Raw genomic sequence first — 22911 nt, forward strand, 5'->3', positions numbered from 1 at the left:
AGCACCTGGGGGTTCGGAGTGCTCACTATGCATCTAGATAAGTTCCTTGGGGGGTCTAGTTTCCAAAATGGGGTCACTTGTGGGGGTGCTCCAATGCTTAGGCACACAGGGGCTCTCCAAACGCGACATGGTGTACGCTGAGGATTGGAGCTAATTTTCCAGTCAAAAAGTCAAATGGCGCTCCTTCCCTTCTGAGCCCTGCTGTGCACCCAAACAGTGATTTATGACCACATATGAGGTATCGCTGTACTCAGGATAAATTTCCCAACAAATTTTAGGATCCATTTTATCCTGTTGCCCATGTGAAAATGAAAAAATTGAGGCTAAAAGAACATTTTTGTGAAAAAAAAAAAAAAAGTACTTTTTCATATTTACAGCTCAATTTGTGAAGCACGTGGGGGTTTGGAGTGTTCACTATGCATTTAAATAAGTTCCTTGGGGGGTCTAGTTTCCAAAATGGGGTCACTTGTGGGGGTGCTCCAATGTTTCGGCACACAGGGACTCTCCAAACGCAACATGGCACCCGCTAAATATTCCAGCATATTTTCCATTCAAAAAGTCAAATGGCGCTCCTTCCCTTCTGAGCCCTGCTGTGTACCCAAACAGTGGTTTATGACCACATATGAGGTATCGCTGTACTCCGGAGAAATTCCCCAACAAATTTTAGGATCCATTTTATCCTGTTACCCATGTGAAAATGAAAATATTGATGATAAAAGAAAATTTTTGTTGAAAAAATTAAAATGTCCATTTTTTTTCTTCCATGTTGCTTTAGTTCCTGTGAAGCACCTTAATAAACTTCTTGAATGTGGTTTTGAGTAGCTTGAGGGGTGCAGTTTTTGGAATGGTGTCACTTTTGGGTATTTTCTGCCATATAGTCCCCTCAAAATGACTTCAAATGTGAGGTGGTCCCTAAAAAAAAATGGTTTTTTTAATTTTGTTGTGAAAGTAAGAAATCACTGGTCAAATTTTAACCCTTATAACGTCCTAACGAAAAAAAAATTTGATTCCAAAATTGTGCTGATGTAAAGTAGACATGTTGGAAATGTTATTTATTAACTATTTTGTGTCAAATAACTCTCTGGTTTAACAGAATAAAAATTCAAATTTTGAAAATTGTGAAATTTTCAAAATTTTCACTAAATTTCCATTTTTTTCACAGATAAACGCAAAAATTATAGACCTAAATTTACAACTAACATGAAGCCCAATATGTCATGAAAAAACAATCTCAGAATCGCTAGGATCCGTTGAAGCGTTCCTGAGTTATTACCTCATAAAGGGACACTGGTCAGAATTGCAAAAAATGGCCAGGTCATTAAGGTCAAAATAGGCTGGGTCATGAAGGGGTTAAAACACATTTGTTTTGAACTTTCCTCGGTCACTGCCTGCCTGTCACACTGCACCAACCTTGCTGCACAATTCATCACTGTCCCCTCTTTCGGACAAATCGAAAATCAAGAGGAATTGAGAGAGCAGCCGCAGCCCTGGCTTCCTATTGATGTTCAAAGGCGGGGACAGTGATGGCAGCGCTAGTTAGGTGAGGGGCTCACGTGACATAACAACCTCACATGAGCCCTGGGAACACGAGTGTCGACACTGCTGTAACAGCACTGACACAGCAGGTGAGTATGTGTCTTTATTTTAATGGGGCCAAACATGAGAAAGGGGTTGTGTACAACCCCTTTAACACATTTGCAGCACTCCTGTTTTTGTCGATTGGGTTCTAACTGCTACTTTTTCAATTTCAGAATATGTTAAAGTGGCAGTCATTGTGCAGAAGGAACCTCGAGTATTAGCCCTCAATCCTTCTATGCTCAGAAGATACTAGCGCAAAGATGTGGAATTACCCTCAATAATTAGATTGGGCAATGCCCTCTATGTCCAAGAATATAAGTAGTATAAGGCTGTGTGCCCACCTTGCGCTTTTTAAGCTTTGCCGCAGCGGAAACGCGTAAAAAGCGCATTCCCATGCAATCCTATGCGATTCCGAAGTTGCTGTGCCCGTGCTGCGGATTTTCCAGCTGCGGAATCGCATAGCGGTAAAATCCGCAGCATGTCCATTATTTCTGCGGAATCGCGGCGATTCCGCTGCCATATGATTGTATTGAAACGCTCACTTTACGCATGTGGCTTTACCCATCATGCGTAATGTGAGCGCTTCATGTACGGATAGTACTCAGGGTCTGGAGGAGAGGAGACTCTCCTCCATGCCCTGGGTACCATATTCCTGTAAAAAATAGAATTAAAATAAAAAATAAGGATATACTTAGCCTCTGATGGCCCCCGGAGTCCTCCCGGCTCTCAAAGGTGCCGGCGGCATCTTCCGTTCCCAGGGATGCATTGCGCGAATCACCTGAGATGACGTAGCGGTCACGTGACCGTGACGTCATAAAGGTCCTTCGCACAAAGCACTATGCTTGACAAGTGCGACCCACCTGTCAATCACTTTTCCAAGCGATGCTTCAAATCGCTTGGAAAAGTGCTAGCATTCTGCAAGCTAAAAACGTTTGCAAAATGCTTGTGTTTTGTGGTAAAACGCATGCGAATTCCGCATGCGTTTTTACCCGCGGCAGGATGTTGCGCTAATGCTGCGGACATTTCTCCTTCGCCTCATTGGGGGACACATACTGTGGGGTGTATGCTTCTGCCGCTTGGAGGCTGACACTAAGTGAAAAAAAGAGATCCTCCTCCGCTATAATCACCCTCGCCCCCTTTGCGGGCGGAAATCAGTTTTTTGCTTAGTGTCCATGGAGGCACACGTCTGGCTTTTTTCTCCAGACTTTTTTCTTTTTTCCCATGAAGATTAGACAGGGGCAACGGATCCTATTGAAAGGGTCCGATTTCCCCAAACCAACAACAGGCGAGCACGTGCTAGTGTCGCCTCCACGTATCCTCTCCCGCGACGTGGGACACAATGCCGGACTTAGCCCTGACCACCCCTAGGTATTGAAACCATGGGCTGTACAGAGGCACCAGACTAGTATGTGCGGCCCCCACTGCTCCACCAATGCTTAGACTGCGGTGCTGCAAGGCGGCGGACGGTCCCTCTCCTCACCCCCTGAAGGGGTTAGATGGAGCTAGGGTGCCTGCACCGTCCTATTGTTCGAGGCCCCCCTCACATACCTGAGCTCAGGAAGCTGAAGAGGATCGTCAGAGGAGGATGGCCTGGGAGGGTTCCTGCTTGATCCGGGGCTGGAGTCCTTAGCCGGCGGAGAGCGTAAGTAGCGCCATTTTTCGGCGCCATGGAAGGTCCACGCCCCCCCCCCCCCGTCGCGGCCGGAAGTCCCGCCTCCGGGACATGCGTCATTCCGGCGGCCCGCCCCTCAAGCCTGGGAGGCGGTGAATAAATTGAGTCCCCAGCTTCGGAGCGCGGCTAGGCCGCAGAGCCGGAAGTACCGCCCCTGGAGCGGTTCATATGCTGGCAGGCCCGCCCCAGAGGCCACGCTACAGGGAAAACGAGGTGCTACCTCCTCCCCCCCCCTCCCCAGCAGCGGACAGATACAGGCCGAAAAAGCAAAGACGCACACTTTTTTTACCCTGCATGCATCTCTTGGGCTGCGTTTCTGCGGGCGCAGAGCAACCGATTATGCGATGCCTGCGAGACAGAACGCGCCCAGGAGCCCTCCCCTGCGACCGCGACAGAGGTCCCGAGCCCCCTGGAGTGGGCCCTATCACTATCACAGTCCATGGCGTGGCTTACGAGGGCAATCGAGTCCCTTCAGGCCCCAGATAGGGGCAGGGACAGTGGCTCGCCGGCCTTAGAAGGAACCTCCACCTCACAAGAGCCTTCGGCCTGCAGTGGCCGCTCTCATTCCAGGCAGACCCGGGGGAAAAGAATCCACACGGTGTCGCCCAGTCCATCCGGTGCCTTGGCATCCGAAAGTTCTGCTTCTCGCTCCCCGTCACCAGTGGTTGATAGCGAGCAGACCTCAGATTTCAACTCAGACGAGCCCCTGGACCTGGATGCTCCAGGATCACGTGAAACAGTGGACAGCCTCATAGAAGCCGTCAATCAGACCTTGGGGATTGAGGATGGTCCCGCAGCGTCTACAGGGCATAAGGTAGCGTTTAAGCGAGTGAAGCGGCCGCACAGAGTTTTTGCCACTCACCCTGAGTTTGAGGACATAGTGCAGCGACACAGGGAACGACCAGACAGGCGTTTTTCGGGTCAAAAGGCACTCGAAGCAAGGTATCCATTTGCCCCGGACCTCCATAAAAAATGGACGGAATCTCCGATGGTGGATCCACCGGTTTCGCGCCTAGCCACTAAAACCCTGTTATCCGTACCTAGTGGTTCTTCTATTAAGGATCCCACGGATCGCCTCATAGAGAGCTTAGCTCGCTCAGTATATGAGGCGTCAGGATCAGCGCTCTCTCCCTTGTTCGCAGCAACTTGGGTAGCCAAGGCCATGATTTCATGGTCAGAATCATTAAACAAGGTCGTGCAGGAGCAAGATCTACCTGCAGAGATATCGGAGATCGCAAGTCAGATCGCGATGGCCGGAGACTATGTAATCAATGCATCTTTGGATGCCGCCAATTGCCCGGCACTTGCTTCCGCTAACGCAATTTCTATTAGAAGAGCTCTTTGGTTAAGGACATGGCGGGCCGATTCTACTTCCAAGAAGTCCTTGACTTCCCTGCCTTATCAGTACGGCCGTCTATTTGGGGAGAAGTTAGATCAACTTATCTCCGACTCCACAGGAGGAAAGAGCGGTTTTCTCCCTCAACAAAAGGTCAAACCGCCTTTTCGCCACCCGTTTCAGGCACGTTTTCGGGCCTTTTGCAACCCCGGGTGGACCACAGCGGCCAATTCCGCCGCTTCAAGCCACCCCAACCAGGATAGGGAGCGGCAGGTCTCATATAGAACCAACCCACTGGGGAGAATGCGTGCTCAGCAGCCCAGATCGAGGGGATCCAGATCCCAAAGATCGTCAGCCAAATGACTCGAGGCGTTTGCCAGACGTCACCAGCAGGGTGGGCGGCCGACTACTCTGGTTTTGCCACGTCTGGTTCAGTGTCGCATGCGACGCATGGGTAAAGGAGTTGGTGGCCTCAGGTTACAAAATAGAATTTGTCAGATACCCTCCAAGACGTTTTTTTCTTTCTTGTCTTCCCAGGGTGGATACCCAGGCAAGGGCTCTGTTAGGAGCCATCGAATCGCCCCAGCACAGCGGGGTCATTGTTCCCGTGCCAGAGCACGAAAGGGCTCAGGGCTTTTATTCCAACCTGTTTGCGGTTCCCAAAAAGGACGGGTCGGTCAGACCGGTTTTGGACCTGAAGCTTCTGAACAAATTCATCAGGATCAGACGTTTCTGGATGGAGTCTTTCCGTTCAGTCATATTGGCCATGAAGCAGGGAGAATACTTGGCCTCGATCGACATCCAGGACGCATATCTGCATATTCCCATTACTCTGTCGCCTCATTGGGGGACACAGAACCATGGGTGTTATGCTGCTGTCGACTAGGAGGTGACACTATGCATAATCTGAAAAAGATTAACTATGGCTCCTCCTCTGCAATATACACCCCTGGACGGCGTCAGCCTTCTCCAGTTTTTGCTTAGTGTCGCAAGGAGGCACACCTAAAGGATTTTTTTTTATTTTCCGTGTTTTTTTTCTTCCGGATGACAGATGAAGAAAAGTGGGTCTCCTTTGAGACTCCCGGCATGGCTCCTTCCTCGGCCCTCTATTATGGGGTGCCCAGTTGAAGTCGAGATGGTGCTTCCCCATGTCGCTCCTTCCCCAGCCCTGCGGGTGCTGGTTCGAAATAGAGACCCCCCACCTTCCCCAATTCCTTTTGGTCTTGGGCTGAGGTCGAGGCGAGGAAGAAGCCCCCTGATGGTGACAGCAGCACCCTCCCTAATCCCCCTATGGGGGTATTAGGTTGAGACGCCTCAGATAGGGTCTGCCCCATGGCAATCTGCACGGTATCCAGGAACCCCAGCCAGCTGCTGGCTTCTGTCGGGGACGGGGGGGGAGTGCTGGCAGGCATAGCACGTACAGACACAGGGCTCCCTGCGTCCCTGTCTCTGGCAGCATCACGTCTAGCGCCTCAGGAGGACCCATCACAGGGCCCCGCTTCAGATTGCAGCCTCACCGCTAGCCTGCCTTTCAATCCAGAGGGGTCCAGTAAAAATCCGACCCCCCCCTCCCCACGGACTACCGCGCTGGCCTCGAGCCCTTCCTAGGCATCGGTCTCTAATTTAGGCCGCGGCTTCGGCCTAGCTGCGGTCGCCGCCTCCTCTCCGGCCCCCGGATGACAGTTATGACGCTCCACAGTGTCATAGAAGGGGCGGATCGAGGCAGATAGGGCGCGTTTCTACACAGCTCTGCGCTCCCTTTCTCAGCTCTCCGCCCCCTTCTTCTCCCTCCTCATCCTCCCGGCGGCCATTTCTGAAGCAGGCAAAGGGAGAAAATCAGCAGCACCATGCCAGCCAGTCTCCGGGGAGCACAAGGGCGGTGGATCTTCGGCGCTGGACCTAGGGGCACACTGGTGGGGTAAGATCACAGCTCGGGCTCTTGTGCTCGGCTGTGAATCTGGATTCCCTGTAAGGCTCCCCTATAAGTTACCCCTGCATATCCACCCCTGTAGGGCTCTCTCATAACCAGTCCTGCCGTGCTCTGAGCACTATGCCAGTCTCAAGGTACAAGAGAACCTGGCAGGAATGCTTTTATGCATTCTGCACAGCCTGCAAATCCACTCTTCCCAGTGGCACCACGTGCCCCCACTGTAGGGACTGTATCCAGAATACTGGGTCAGAACCCCAAGAGGTTCCTACCAATGCTTCAGCGACTGCTACCACGTCAGAATGGGCTACCCAGATGTCACAGTCTATGACACAGTCTATAGATAACCTAACCTCCACATTACCCCAGGCTCTGCAGGGTCATGTCTCGGCTATGAGCGTTACCCAGCAAAGGGATAGCTCCACTCAGGGACAGGCAGTTTCTGACTCCCCCAGACATAAGCGGGCCCACACGTCCCGTTCCTCTGCGTCATCCCATAGCACACGGTCATCCCCCTCCAGGGAGAGACACCGTAGCTCCAGGTCATCTAGACCGTCCCCTACCAGAGACAGACAACGCAGATCGCCGCAGCGACCCCTGACTACAGAGGACCTCCGCCCCTTGTCCCCCTAGCAATACAGCGCTAGTTGAAGACACAATCTCTTCCATCCATCAGGTGCTGGACATTTCCGATCCAACCCCGGAAGCCCCAGAACACAAGATTTGCTTTGAAGGTGTCCTGAAACCACCTAAGGTTTTCTCTAACCACCCGGAGTTTCAGACGATCCTTACTAAGCAATTTTCTCAGCCTGAGAAGAAATTCTCCCATCGCAAATATTTGGAGGCTAGGTACCCCTTCCCACAAAAGGACACCAAGCAGTGGACAGATCCACCCGAAGTGGACCCCCGGTATCTAGACTAGCAGCACAGACCCTACTCTCACTGCCAGATAGCTCAACCCTCAGGGACGCAGCAGACCGGCAGGTAGAACGCATGGCTTGTTCAGTCTTCGAAGCGGCAGGGGCCTCTATACAGAAATATTAATTTTACTTCTTTCTCTGTTTCGCAGATTCCTGGCGACTGGAGAGACCCTATCTTCACTACACTTCCAATACCGGATTGGAATCTCCACCTTGTCGGGAATTGTTGCGGACACCTGCCGGGCTTTGTGGGACATTCTCTGTCCAGAATTTATGCCCCTGCCCACCGCAGAAAAGTGGATGGAAATTGCTGACAAATTCTGGACAGTCTGCAATTTCCCCAACTGTTTGGGAGCTGTTGATGGTAAACACATATGGATCATCAAACCCAAAAGAACTGGATCTGAGTACTATAATTATAAAAAGTACTTTTGTTCAGTACTCATGGCCATTGCGGATGCCGGATATATGTTTCTAGCAGTGGGCATTGGGGCATTTGGCCGTGGTAATGACTCACAGGCTTTTAAAAACTCGGACATGGGCCGGAGGTTGTATGGCAGCCAATTTAATTTCTCCATGCCACGGCCTCTTCCCCACACCGAAGCTCCGTCACAGCCCTTTGTTATGGTTGGGGATGAGGCTTTTCAAATGTGCGCAAACCTACTGAAACCATACTCCCAACCGTGACTTGAACCACACCAAAAAATTTTTTAATTACAGGCTGACCAGGGCCAGAAGAACTGTAGAGTGTGCATTTGGGATTCTTGTCTCCAGATGGCGTATTCTCGGCACAGCCATTAATCTTAAACTGGAAACAGTGGATGAGGTGGTGATGGCATGTGTGGTTCTACATAATTTTGTAATGGCTAAAGAGCACCCGACCTTTCAACTCGATGATGCTGCTCCTAACCCATTGCCTGAATTCACTCAGCACCCTCTCAGGTCATCCATTTGAACTGAGACTGTAGAGATAATAAAGTTTATAAAACTTCTACAATCCCCAAGCCTAGTGTCATGCTGAAGTGAGGACGCCAAAAATAACGCATCCTGACTTCAGAATGTTATCACACCTGGGCAGGTAAATACACATATGAGTTAGACTACAGCATCGCTACAGTCTGCGTGAAATATATTCAGACTGAAGCGACGCTGCAGGTGAAAAATCATGTGTATTCACCAGCCCAGTTTTGATATATAGTTGTGATACTAGGCCTGGCTATTGTACATATGACGTGTATTTTACCCATCATTTCCTCAGTTTATTCAACACTCACTGAATAGAGGATGTCGTTAATTACAAGGTATATCTAGAATCCGCCCGGGCTGGTCTCACAGTAACTGAATTGAGGATGTTAGAAAACAGACCATCCTCAATTCAATTTTTATGATACCTGCCAAGGTGACAATAGATATGCCTTGCACTCAACACCTTCCTCTATTCAGTCTGTGCAATTTTAGCAAACTGAATAGACTGGTGGTGAAAATACAAGTCATATATTTGTGTTTTTGACAACACATATCTCCTTGACAGACAAGAAACGTGTCAGTGGAGTTATGAGTTGTCAAATACACAAAGTGTACAGCGCAGTGTGTGTAGGCGGCGAAAAACACATTAATCAAAATTTATTATGGTAAACCAGAAATGAAAATGTATTTTTTTTTTAAAAAATATGAAAAAATAACTTTATTTTTTTACCCTGTTTGAGGGAAGATGAGAGCAAGTTTGGGGTGTGCAGTGATGATGAGCGGCTTACAGTGGATGAAGGTGTTCTAGGCGAAGGGGCAGCAAAAGTTGTGGGGGAAGGGAGGTCAGTGATGGAAATGGAGGTAGACTCACTACTAGGAGTGGGGGGAGGTACAGTTAAAGTTCTGTGACCTTTTTTGTTTCTCCTGAGACTGTCCTGCCTGGACCTCCTTGTGCCCATGACCGCCTTGATTCTTGGCTCCAGCTGGAACTTGGGGCAAATAAGGAATGGAGGTACCCCGTTTGCTGTGGCTGCTGCTGCTGTAGCTGCTGCTGCTGTAGCTGCTGCTGCCGTGGCTGCTGCTGCTGTAGCTGCTGCTGCCGTGGCTGCTGCTGCTGCGGTGCCTACCGCTGCTGCGGCTGCTGCTGCTCAGTGGTGGCGGTAGCAGTGCTCGTCCTTGCATGTGGACTAGTTGCGGCAGTGCTGATCCATGTTTGCGGAGTGGTGGCGGCAGGGCTACTGCTTGTAGGAGTGGTGGCGGCAGGGTTGTTCCACGCTTGATGAGTGGTCACGGTGGCTGTGCTCCAAGCAGGGGGGGTGGTGGTGCTCCAGACAGGAGCAGCGCTTGCCATGGTGGTGGCGGTGAAGTGACCAGCTGCACTCCGACTTGTGGTGGTGTAATGTTGGCTGTCAAGGCTTTGAATAGAGGTGGCCGTGCAGTGATATGCAGCAGAAGTCGGTAGTTCGGTGTGGCGAGTCAGTGGTGGCACAGTTGGAAATGACACCACTGACTGCTGCACGTACCGATTCTGCTGCATAGCCTGCAAGTAAGCAGTGTTGCAGGCCTGTAACACACTCAGCTGTTGCTCAGGACTAAGGTGTTCTGCCATGCCCCGTTCAATTTTACTGAAAAAATGGTGCGCTGGTCTGTTGAGGTCGGCCTCCAGACGGTCAAGGCGCTGTTCGACAGACTGGAAGCGGTGTTCCATGTGGTTAAAACCTCGTTCCATGAGTGAAAAACCGCTTTCCACTCTGTCTGACAGCAACTTGAGACTGGCATGAAAGGCTTTGCTCAAGTGCATGAACTCGGGCAAGACAAGCCTGTCCAAGGCCCTCTGGTGCTGGCGGGTATTGCCCGCATAACCAGTGACAGAGACCTGGGACTGGGAACACCTGATGGACCAGCTTCCTGGTCACCAGCTGTCCATGTTGCTGACCCTGCAAGATGCTTCTTGGCTGTCGGATGGCTAGGACGGGTCCGAGGTCGTCCGATGAAGGACCGCTCCAGGGACAGGTTGCAGGGTGCTGCTCCAGGTGCGGTGGAAATAAAAGAAAAACATTACTATCATGCATTTACAAGAAGCATCAGCTGTGGAATAGAAAAGCATAGATTTAAGAAAATAAAATACTTATGCTCTGGTGGCAAGGACCGGTCTTAGGAACTCCAAATTGTGATGGTACCGGTATTTGGTTCTGGTCCTTGCCGCTGACCCACTGCGAACCTGTCCCTCAGCACGAACAACAGTGTTGAAGCGGTCCTTCATCGAGCGCCAATGTGTTCGGACTGTTGGAAAAACAAAGAAAATACATTTATGTGTATGATGCAAGATATATTCTATCAGTAAACACAACAGTGCCATCTGGAAAAACAGTGAAAGCAGCACAATTCAGCAATACAATACCAAAAGTAGTCACTGTTGATCCTGATATTTTTGTTGTTTTTGCTGATAGAATATATCTCTCAGTAAACACAACAGTGCCATCAGGAAAAACAGTAAATTCAGCAATACAAAACCCAATGCAGTCACTGTTGATCCAGATATACTGTTGTGTTTACTGCTAGAATATATCTAGCTGAAAACATAACAGTGTCATCAAGGACAATAGTCACTGCGGCATCACAGAGCAGGGAAATACTTACGAAACGCCTTTTTGGAAGTTGCAGGGGCGCTGTCACAGCCATCCATCAACGCTGCGACCACCTCATTCCATAGCACCGTGTCACCACATTGTCCTTGTGAAGCTGGTCACGGCTGTCCCACAACGGGACACGCTCCTGGACCAGGCGGATCAGGTGTTCATTATCCAGGTAGACGTCTTCATTCCGTTGTGGAACCTATAAAACAAACACACATTAGAATATTGGAATTTTGTGTGAATTAAAAAGTTCTAAAAAGAAACAGAAAAGAAGAAAAAAGGTAAAAAAAAAACAAAAAAGGGACATTCAAAATCATTTTATACTTACATTGCGTCTCACCGCCGGGACTTGGCTTTGCTGCTCCTCCTGTTCGGCCTCACTAGCAGAGTCCGATGATGATGATGTCTGGAAAAAAAAAACCTCAAATTATTAGACATTTGTAGATGCAGCAGCTATACTTACCCAAAGGCACGAAAGTAATCACCTCACGCTTTGCTTGGGCCAGTTCCTCCCGAGATGGTGAATAATTTGATCCTGAAGACATACTGCATGTAAAAAAAAAACAAAAAACATTAGTACATAATACATTTGTCAAGACAGGCATACATTTAGATGTAAGAAAACTCACATTCTTGGTGCTGAAGCTTGAATCCAAAATTCTATTTTGTTTTTCAACTTGTCTGCTCTCCAGGCTGTCTGTAGAGTTGTGGTACAGTACAGGCAGACACCTTGTTTTATCTAGACTCATCTCAAACAATGTTTCTTGTGTAGGGGGTGGTTATTGTCTAGACATTGTTTACTCAAACTTTCCACGCGCTGATAAGCGCTGACGTGCGCTGAGCCATGCGCTCGCCATTGCACCCATAGACTGTAATGTTGTTTTTTTGCGCTTTACGTGCGCACACGTGCGCATGCGCTTTTTTTAAGCCGATGGGCGGAACAAAAATGCAACATGTAGTGTCTGGCGCGTCTGGGCGCACACCTGGAAAATGCGCAGCGCACGACAAACTCTGATGAACGCGTGCAAGCGCTAAACAATTTGCACCCATGTTAAAGATAGGGGGGCATTGAGCATGCTTACTATAGCGCACAATGCGCTGCGGGATAAAACGCTAATGTGAAACCAGCCTAACATACCCCTTCTGTGGACTGTGCATACTGGGTGTGGATTTATGGAGCGGACTCAGGCTGAAACCCACGCCATTTTCATCAGATGCTGGCTGTATTAAGCCATGTTCAAACGTTCAGTATTTGGTCAGTATTTACATCAGTATTTGTATGCCAAAACCAGGAGTGGTGATAATACAGAAGTGGTGACGGGTTTCTATTATACTTTTCCTCTGATTGTTCCACTCCTGGTATTGGCTAAGATATACTGATGTAAAATACTGACCAAATACTGATAGTGTGATTGTGGCCTTAACACAGCTGGCATTTGCCAGTAACCGCAATGACCAGAGCTAGCTCCTACCGCTGCTGATGAGCCAGTTAAATGACATTGTCAAGCTCTGATAGCGTCACTTAAAGGGAAGGGGCCATCCAAAAATTTTTTTTTTTCAGCAATTGAAAAAATGTAAAGAATTATTGTTTACATTTTCTTAAATATTATCATTTGTTTTTAATTTTGCAATATATGAAAAATATTTTTAAAAAGTTTGGCATTTCCACTTGTTAACACTAGGGGGAGCAGCTACTGAAATTTGGCACAAAAACCTAGTGTACAACTAGCTCACATTACTGCCCTGCAGTAATTATGGGCGGAATCTGCTGACATGGGTGTGATGTCACTCCTCTCCTCTCCTTCTGGGTGTTTGCTAAGGGAAAAAAGAGGATGACATTTAGGAACACAGTGAGCAGCCATTTTGATGGGGCCTGCAAAGTTACTGACTGTCTTTGCATGCAAAGTCTGGATCAGAACAGGTCATCAATCAGCAGAAATGTTTCCTGGATTTCTGTGGCGCAGACGGTCCATCCATGTGTATATAACACAGCGCTCTATGTACAATCCCTGGCACCGTACAGGGTGCCCTCCATAGACCAGCACACTGCTCTCCTGAAATACTCTGCGGCTGTCTCCCTGTTCCTTCCACCATATATCAGGCCCCTGTCGCCTCGCTTTGACACATCGCCAGGACAGTATCTGAGGAGAGGAATGGGGTCTTCGGTCGCTGAGGATGGCAGGCAGCAAGGATTCTGGGAGCAGGGTGACAGCAGCACAGAGTATTTCAGGAGAGCAGTGTGCTGGTCTATGGGGGCACAGAGGGAGATATATGGGGGAGGAGCAGGGTGACAGCAGCAGAGAGTATTTCAGGAGAGCAGTGTGCTGATCTATGGGGGGGGGGTCACAGAGGGAGATATATATGGGGGAGGAGCAGGGTGACAGCAATCCAGGAAACATTTCTGCTGATTGATGGCCTGTTCTGATCCAGACTTTGCATGCAAAGACCCCATTCCCCTCCTCAGATCCTGTCCTGGCGATGTGTGAAAGCGAAGCGACAGGTGCAGTCCGGGGATGACCCTGGGAAGCAGGCTGGGGGAAATGTAGCCATACAGTAACGATAAAAATGAGACCCCTCTCTTCAGCTGCCTCACCAGCCCTCCCCTGACTGCACCTAAATATTACCCCTGACCCGTGTGCAGGTGCTCAGCCAGAACCACCCTAGAATGGGTCCCCGTTTAGCAGATAATAATGCCATAGTATTCTCACATAATACCGCCATATAGATCATACACAATACCACCATGTAGATTACACATAAAACCAGCAGGGTGACAGCAGCACAGAGTATTTCTGGAGGGGAGTATCACACGGGATAGGATTAGATACACGGCTCAGCAGACAGTATCACAGGATAGGATTAGATACACGGCTCAGCAGACAGTATCACACGAGAGGATTAGATACACAGCTCAGCAGTCAGCATCACACAGGATAGGATTAGATACACAGCTCAGCAGTCAGTATCACACAGAAGAGGATCAGATACACAGCTCAGCAGTCAGAATCACACAGGATAGGATTAGATACACGGCTCAGCAGACAGTATCACACAGGAGAGGATTAGATACACGGCTCAGCAGACAGTATCACACAGGAGAGGATTAGATGCACAGCTCAGCAGTCAGTATCACACAGGAGAGGATTAGATACACAGCTCAGCAGTCAGAATCACACAGGATAGGATTAGATACACAGCTCAGCAGTCAGCATCACACAGGATATGATTAGATACACAGCTCAGCAGTCAGTATCACACGGGATAGAATTAGATGTCCAGCAGATTGCCAAGTGTTTTGAAACAGCAGGAAGCAGCTCCTCCTATGTTTTGCAAGAGCAGGGGCAGCAGCTGGCCTTGTGTTTTGGAAAGAGCAGCTCGGTCTCCAGGAGCTCCTCCTGTATCCTCTCCGGCAGCTGGTATGTGCAGAGTGAACATCCAAGCCGTTATGCTGGAACAGTACAGCATCCAGGGCTTGTAATAGAGTGTAAATGGAGCTAAAAGGAAAGCACTTGGCTCAAATAAAATGACGCCTGGCCACACCTACAGCTGTGAATTGAGCTGCCCACAGAGGCGTGTGCCCAGTTCGCAGCTGATGCAGCTGCAATGAAAGAGAAAGGGTCGGGAGCCGACTGTTATGTCTTATGCCCAGGGACTATTGTAAATGAGCATGGAAAGTGTAGTTCAGCAGCCAGAAAGGTAAGATGGCAGCCCCCAGTGGCAGCATTAATACAGTAAATAAAACCAACCATACACACCACTGAGTCAAGCTTAGGGGACAATATCTCTTTATACTATTTTCTTTTTTACATTAAATTATGAAAAAACACGGCACCTTCCATTTTAAGGTGCAGTCCCGGGGCCATGCAGTTTCCAGCGCTCTTCTACCACATAATGATCGCATGGTGCCAGTTGATTGTTGTTGATACTTATGTGAAGCCCAGACATAGAAGTCTGTCATTTTAATTTAGTATGTGATCGCAGGTTCAAATCCCTAAATGGACAAAAATAAAACAGTTAAGTATTAAAATAACAAAACTGGAATCACCCCTATTTCCCCCTTTGAGGCTGTGTGCCCACGATGCGATTTTTAAGTGTTTTTGCCGCGATTTTTTGTGCGAAAATGCTGCGGAAATGTTTAAAAATCTTGTACAGAATGCCCCCCATGCATTCCTATGGCATTCCGCACATTCTGTGCTAATGCTGCGCTTTTTTCCACGGCGGCGGAAAAAAAATCGCAGCATGCTCATTCTTTTGTGCGGAATCGCAAAGGATTGCCGCGATTCCGCACCCATAGGAATGCATGAGAATCGCTTACTTCCCGCATGTGGCTATGCCCACAATGTGCAAAGTTAAGCGTCTCATGTGCGGTTGGAACCCACGGTGTGGAGGAGAGGAGACTGTGCTCCACGCCCTGGGTACCATACCCCTGTGTAAAATAAAAAAAATCGGCGTATATTTACCTTCCGACACCCCGTGCTGCATTCCCGGGCCTCAGCGTTCCCAGTAATGCCTTGCGGCAAGGTCCTGTGATGACATAGTCTCGCGTGACTCTAGTGGTCTCGTGAGATCGCTATAGCAACGCGAGACCAACGTCATCCCAGGTCTCGCAAGGCATCGCTGGGAACGGGAGCGTTGCTGAGACTGCGCGGGACGTCAGAAAGTAAATATACCCCGATTTTTTATTTTTTAATTATTTTTTTACATTCTTTCTTTTACTACTGATGCCGCATAGGCGGCCTCAATAGTAAAAACCTGGTCACACTCGTCAAACACTATGTTTGATGAGTGTGACCAACCTGTCAATCACTTTCCAAGCGATGCTTCAAATCGCTTGGAAAGTGCTTGAATATCGCACACGAAAATCGCGCGGAAAAAACAGCGCGATTTCTGGGAAGGAGTCCGGTTTTCTGTGTCTGGATTTAAGCGCAACGTGGGCACATAGCCTGAAAGATATACATAAAAGATAAATATACATAAAAAAATAAAACATTCAATATTGCTGCATCCATAAGTGTCCAATCTATCAAAATATGTATTTTTTTTTAAATGTATGGTAATCGCCATAAAGGCAAAAAATAAATTGCCAGTATTGAAAGATTTTTTTTTTTGCCTCATCTTCCTCCAAAAATGCAATTAAAATGCACAATGACATAGCCAATGAAATCCATAAAATCGTCAGCTTTCCATGCAAAATAAAAACATGCTCTCCCTCCATCGATTGAGTATAAAAATAGTTACGGATTCCAGAAAATAGTGACTTAAACTAATCTTTTTGTTTTCAACAAGTGTCAACAAAATATTATGACTATGGGACGAAGGGGAGTAAAAAACGAAAATATAAACGTGGCATTTAGGTTTGAGGGGAGAAAAAAAAGTGCAGTTCTGTTGAGATGTCATGAGTGCACAGAGTGATTCTTATCTGTCATCTTTGTTCGTTCCACATTTTTTTTTTTTACATGATTTTATCTTTTTTATGCATTAAAATTCTTTATTTTAATACTTAATCGTTGGCTGATAATGTTCTGTCTCTCCAATCTGAGACCTTCACTGCCCATCCGATGTGGCAGCTGCCTGTAAATTTAAGAATCGCTTTTCTTCCTGCAAGTTGTCACTCATGAGCGGATGTCGATACTGGCATTTTTATTTCCAGGGAAGAACCATATTTTACTTTTTCACTAGTGACATCCACTTTTTCTAATTAAACTTTTTCAGACAGGTTAACTTTCTGGAATGTCACACTCATTCTCTTAGTTTTGCAGAAATATAATTTTTTTTCCCCGAGTTTTTCATTTCATATTTAAAGAGGACCTCCACTATTTTGGTCAGCTAATGTAAAATCCAACTGTGAAGAATGGCAATAGAGAGATCACACAGAATCCCACTGCTGCCACCACTTGTGATGAACCCGCACCTCGCCACCCATCCTGATATCACTATTACGTCAGACAGATCACGTAATGTGGTCTCCCCACTTTCGCCAATGTGATATTACGCACCCCCTGGGGACACGTAAGGTCATCAGGTACAATTTTACACAGACACCCACTGTCCCCATGGGCCCAGTGATGCCCGGGGAGTGAGAGGATGTGGCCGATGCAGTCACTGACATGGCACCACACTCTCTCACAACACTGACAGGCTGATAGGCCCCTTTCACTAGCACCAGTGAAACAACACCTGGTCAGCCCTGTAGGACTGCCACCAGTACCTCGTTAGATACGGTATATAATGGAGTTGTATCAGGCCAGAAGCCAGCTCCGGTAGTAAGGAAAGTTAAGTCGAGAATACGGACATGAGGATTCTTGGATCGAGATAGAGGAGCGGCCCAATGTAAAATTATAGAATCCCCTCCCCTTGGCTCTAGCAGCTAAAAACACCAACACTGAAGATGTGTCATAAATCCTTAATGGATGGTCTTAGGGAGGAGGTTTTGGCCCCATCGGATCTGGCCGGGCCCCTGCTATGCATTGAGACTAAACACAACTTCGCTATCTGGTTCCTTCTAGCCATGCTACATATCTTCACATCCTGTGCTGCTAGCACAGATCGAGATCCTGGAAGGCATTCTTCCCGTTCCAGAGGTCTCAAAAATGTAATCGGTGTGTGGCTAGAAGTCCATATTCTCCTTATGAAATCATAGCTGTCAGAACAAAGAAGTTACAAGCTCGCCTTTTGTTCTGAGCTTAGCTGGCTCAAGGAGTGAGATCCGTCACTCTCAGCCTTTGGCGGCATGACCCCCCTTGCTGAGCTAGGTGTTCACATGCAGCTGCACACTGAAGGGGGGTTTTATGATGCAATGCCAGATAGGATACAAGTACCGTATATACTCGCGTATAAGCTGAGATTTTCAGCCCATTTTTTCAGGCTGAAAGTGCCCCTCGGCTTATACGCAAGTAATATACGCCAGGGGGTAGGCGGGGAGGGGGATCGGGAGTGTCAGATCATACTTACCCACCCTGGCGCGTGTCTCCAGCCCCCCTGCTTCTCCCACGGTCTCAGGCTCCTTCCTTCAACGGTCACGTGGTACCGCTCATTAAAGTCATGAATACGCGCATGTTCATGACTTTAATGAGCGGTACCACGTGACGGCTAAAGGAAGGAATCGCAGCCGGAGACCGTAGGAGAAGCGGGGCTGTAGAGACTGCGCCAGGCGGAGGCAAGTATATGCGATATTCAACAGTCCCCGTTCCACCGCTGCGCACCGCTCTGTCCTCTGGCTGTGATGCTCAGATCAGAGGGCGTGATGACGTAGTTAGTGCACCCTGTGCCCTCTGCCCGAACAGTCACTGACAGAGGTCCCGGAAGACAGAGCGGCGCGCAGCGGTGGAATGGGGACAGGTGAATATCTCAAGTGCCGGGGCCCTGAGCCAGCGGTGACACTGACACCTGTTTCCCATAGCACGCCAGTGTCCCCGCCTGCTCAGGACACCGGCAGCTGGCCCCCAGCGACAAGAGGTGAGTATGATATTTTTTTTTAATTTGCAGCACCATATGGGGCCAATTCTATGGAGCATTTTATTGAGCATCTTATGGGGGCAAAATCTATGGAGCATCTTATGGGGGCATAATCTATGGAGCATTTTATGGGGCATAATCTATGGAGCATCTTATGGGGCCATTATTAACTTTGTGCAGCTTTACGTGTATTTTGTATGGAGCATCTTATGGGGCCATCATGAACTGTATGAAGCATTATTCAATATGAATATTCAAAAACATTTAACCTACTGATATCTCAATTAAATTTACTTTTATTGGTATCTATTTTATTTTTGAAATTTACCAGTAGCTGCTGCATTTTCCACCCTAGGCTTATACTCGAGTCAATAAGTCCCAGTTTCCAGTTTTTTGTGGCAAAATTAGGGGGGTCGGCTTATACATGAGTTTATACGGTAATTGTGGTGAAATTATCTTATATATTTTTCACACCACCATTTTCGGGATATATTTTAAATTGAGTTAGGTTTTATTTTTTTATCACTTCTGCCCATAAGCAAGCTGATTCTGATGGATCTTGCATATTTTGGATGCAACTTTAATATTTTGAGTACCAATCTTTGTCTGTCATTGCATCTAAGACTAGAGTGTTATTTATCGCTGAACAAGACAGTCCTCCATTCCAGTCTCTGTTACTCTATTTCAGCCTCCAGGAGTCCACGTATGCAATTTCATGAAGAAGCCTACAAGAAACCTGACACTGGACTTGCACTCGGGAATAAGATGTAGGGTGGCATAATGTACTATATCTGGTCCCATCTGGTCTTATTCTAGATAAACGAACAGCTCGGTGTTGAATTAATTTTCATGGAACCAGTGAGGCGGCCATTTCTCCAGAGTATCATGAGCTGTTTTTCAACAGTACAACGCCAAGCTTCATGTTGCCAGTGCTACTGTTAGCAGCCTGTGTGGCCTAAACCTGCTATCTTGGCTGCAGCATCTCCAGACCTGTCTGCTATTGAGCACATCGGGGATGACATTTGTCGGTGATTACACAGGAGCTGCCAGCAGCGTATCTTGATGATTTAGTCAAGCGCATTCAGTAGCAGAACCTTCCTCAGACATCCATTAATGAACTCATTGTCAGTGGATGAGGCTGTAAGTGCGTGTTCTTTAATTCTGACTGTGGAGGGGATCGTTGTGAGCTCTCCTTGTTATTTATTTACGGCGCACCCCTTTGGATTACATTATTTTTTAATATTAAATGGGTAAAAGAGGATCAGGAACTGCTTTCTACAACTTTTCTGTTTTTTTTTTTTTTTTTCTTTTGACTATAGGGTTAGTAATGCAGGATGTCTTATGTAGCTGTATGGCAGTTTGTTTTCTGCTGGACAAGATTTTCAGCCGTATCATTTTTATTGACATTTGTTTTTTTGATCACGTTTTCTTTGACTTTTTGTTCAGCGGTATGATGATAAAGCATTTGTTTTTTTGCCTCTTTTTTTTTTTTAGGTGTTCACTGAAGGTGTTAACTAGTGGGACAGTTTTATAGAGTGGGTCGTTTCAGATGTGACGATACCAAATAAGTGCACTTTTTTGTTTTTATTTTTTTGCATACAATGTATTTATTGGATTAATAGTTTTTCTTATTCTTTATTTTGGAATTTTTTTACAGTTTTTAGTAACTTTTTTTTAAACTTTTTATGCATCATCCTTATACTGACAGATCGCTGATCTGATATTCTGCAGGGGAGGATGCGTGTCAGCTTCTGCTCTTAGCAGGCGCTCACAGGCCACCTTACCTGAAGTATCCCTGGGCCATTTTGTGAGCGGGGGGTCACCATGGAGACCATAACCATAAGGTGATCGCATCGCATTGTGCTGATGGGAGCACACAGGGAGCTCACTTCCTGTGCAATGCTCCTCGATGTCCATGTCACTATTAACAGCAGCATCAGAACGGTTAAACGTCCGCGATCGATGCTAGCACCGATCATGAGCTTTGCTACAGGGTGTCAGCTCTCCCATAGAGCTGACACTCGCACCTGATCGTCTCTGCACCATACATATACTTTTCTTTGCGGGAACGTAGCTCCCGCTGAGCAGTATATATATGACGCATGTCGGGAATGGGTTAATATCAGCCTGCAGCTGTCTGCTTGGCTTTTGCTGGTTATTAAAAATAGGAAGGAGCCCACATAAAATTTTTTTTATAGTCCCCCCCCCCCCTTTTTAATAACTAATAAAGGCTAAGTAGACAGCTGTGAGCTGATATTAATAACCTGGGAAGATCCATATTTCTTGCTCCCTTCCCAGAATAATAACACCCACTCTCTGCTGTCTGCGTTCCCTCAGCTGGTTATTAAAAGTAAGAGGGATGCCACACCATTTTTTTTTGTATTGATTATTGATTTAATAGGTTTAAAATGATAAACACCCTTTAATGCCACATGAAACACACTAAAGGGTGCTAGTTTACAGTATTATATGTGTAGGGGTTTTGTGGTGTTAATTATCTACAGGACATCTATTTATCGATCTCTGTATGTATATATCATACAGATGCTACTTAATAAAAATCACATTGTGCTCGCATGACACTTGCCCTACTTTTCAGGAACAACATCGAAGCGATTTTATTTGCGCAGTTGAGTGTGAGCCCTATCAGTTGTCCTATGGACATTTTCTGCCACATGAGCTGTGGATAATGGATTGATCAGTGCTCCGTGAGATGTTCAGAGATTGGACTATATTTTATAACCCCTTTTTACTCTTCTCCATAACGTTATCCCTGACCGGTCTGGTGGGCGCCTTGGTTTTCATGATGCTGTTTTATCCCTAATGTCCTCACATAATCTCTGCAGGAGACGGTGTGCAGCAAGTGGGTTTAGCAGTTGCATAACAGAAGCTGTATTTTATAGCAAGACATTGTCTGTACAGCATGAGCTGCTGTGAGATATAATATCTTTGGCCTAATGTCTTGGAAAAAGAGAAATAGATAAAACAACCTGAATGAATGCTGAATGCAGCTTTGGATGTGACCAGAGTAAAACAAAATATCAGCAAAGTATTTACAAAATTATGTGGCATTTGAAGACTGTAGAACAATAGAGCGATGCATCCTGCCTTGTGTATTTCGTGTTGCCTTGTGCAGATTTTATCCAGTATCTACAAAGGATCCGTCACCTGCTGCTACAAGCCTTCGGAAAACACCAATTTGTGGAATCCTTCTGTTTCATTCAGTTTTGATAAGGAATAAAAATAATTCACAAAACTGTCAAGCCGTCATGGATCGGCGCATCAGACCCAATGCTTTATTTCTGTGCTCCAGAGGAAGCTGACGACTGAGCGTTGATATTCCAGTGGCATCCCCTCTGAACGGAGTGCCAAATAATTTAATTTTAGTCTGCTAAGAATTTTTGTATTGTCTTGCAGAACACTCTGTACTTCACACAACTGAAGAAACTAAATAAGTGTTTACATTATTTATGTCACGCAAGAACGGTTGCAGTCCTACACTGCGCACAAGCCGCAGATAGCAGACACCCATCATGTGGAATAAAGACATATATCCTATGTTCAGTTCATCAAAACTTACTATGCCCCATAATATATAGTCATACTGCTGTATACAAACTAATGCTAGTCATCATCTTGTAACTAAGGGGCTGTATTATAGTGGTTATATTCTTGTACATAGGAGCAGTATTATAGTAGTTATATTCTTGTACATAGGGACAATATTATACTAGTGGTATTCTTGTACATAGAAGGCAGTATTATAGTAGTTATATTCTTGTACATAGGGGCAGTATTATAGCAGTTATATTCTTGTACATAGGAGCAGTATTATAGTAGTTATATTCTTGTACATAGGGGCAGTATTATAGTGGTTATATTCATGTACATAGGAGCAGTATTATAGTAGTTATATTCTTGTACATAGGGGCAGTATTATAGTAGTTGTATTCTTGTACGTAGGAGCAGTATTATAGTAATTGTATTGTACGTAGGATCAGTATTATAGTAGTTGTATTCTTGTACATAGGAGCAGTATTCTAATAGTTATATTCTTGTACATAGGGGCAGTATTATAGTAGTTATATTCTTGTACATAGGGGCAGTATTATACTAGTTATATTCTTGTACATAGGAGCAGTATTATAGTAGTTATATTCTTGTACATAGGGGCAGTATTATAGTAGTTGTATTCTTGTACGTAGGAGCAGTATTATAGTAATTGTATTGTACGTAGGATCAGTATTATAGTAGTTGTATTCTTGTACATAGGAGCAGTATTCTAATAGTTATATTCTTGTACATAGGGGCAGTATTATAGTAGTTATATTCTTGTACATAGGGGCAGTATTATACTAGTTATATTCTTGTACATAGGAGCAGTATTATAGTAGTTATATTCTTGTACATAGGGGCAGTGT

The 22911-nt window shown here is 46.5% G+C and overlaps 1 protein-coding gene across 3 annotated transcripts in view; it reads left to right on the plus strand.

Annotated features, from left to right (window-relative positions):
* Positions 1–22911, plus strand: part of WDR25 (WD repeat domain 25) — a 155874-nt gene that overhangs the window by 63186 nt on the left and 69777 nt on the right. The window lies entirely within an intron of this gene.

Source organism: Dendrobates tinctorius, unplaced genomic scaffold, assembly GCF_039654945.1.
Source record: "Dendrobates tinctorius isolate UK_male_01 unplaced genomic scaffold, ASM3965494v1 ptg000058l, whole genome shotgun sequence".
NCBI lineage: Eukaryota > Metazoa > Chordata > Amphibia > Anura > Dendrobatidae > Dendrobates > Dendrobates tinctorius.